The sequence below is a fragment of the Symsagittifera roscoffensis genome, chromosome 5 (assembly GCF_963678635.1).
Source record: "Symsagittifera roscoffensis chromosome 5, txSymRosc1.1, whole genome shotgun sequence".
NCBI lineage: Eukaryota > Metazoa > Xenacoelomorpha > Acoela > Convolutidae > Symsagittifera > Symsagittifera roscoffensis.
In genome coordinates, this window is record NC_087066.1 from 7,473,711 (window position 1) to 7,474,337 (window position 627).

Here is a 627-nt window from a genome sequence, read left to right on the forward strand (position 1 = left end):
GACCCCTAAAAACCCCCACTTCCGGTTTTATGCCCTAAGTAAACAAACCCACCCCTAACTTCCGAAGGCGTTTCTCGGCCTTCAATGATCGCAGGGAGCTGAAACTTGGAGTGATGATAGATAGTGGCAAGATACATCTTGTATTATAATTTGAACCTAATCCGGCGGTTGGACCGGAAGCTATTAGCACTTGGAAAAACACCCCCTTAGACCGAAAGTAGGCAATTTACGCGAAATAATGAGCGAGGGCATACCGATTTTATTAGGGCAATGGACATAAGATACGGACCCCAAAAAAACACCCCTGGTGAGTGAAAACCCTCCGGCGACTCCTTCCGGTGTTAAAAGCTTTTTCCCGGAAAAAGTGAGAATGGTTCTTAGAAATGGTATAACTTGTGAAGTATTAATGGGATTTGGATGAAACTTGATAGCTAGGACCCGCATTTGATTTGGAACCCAGATATGGAAGTTTGACCCCGGTTGACCCCTGGGTGACCTTAAGTTGACCTTTGGGCTTTTTGACCTCAAAATTGCATGGAAAACTCCAATAATAACACCGGAAAATGGCGTATTTCCCAGCCCAACCCCTGGAAATGAGAATGGGTCACCTTGCTAAAAAATTGGAGG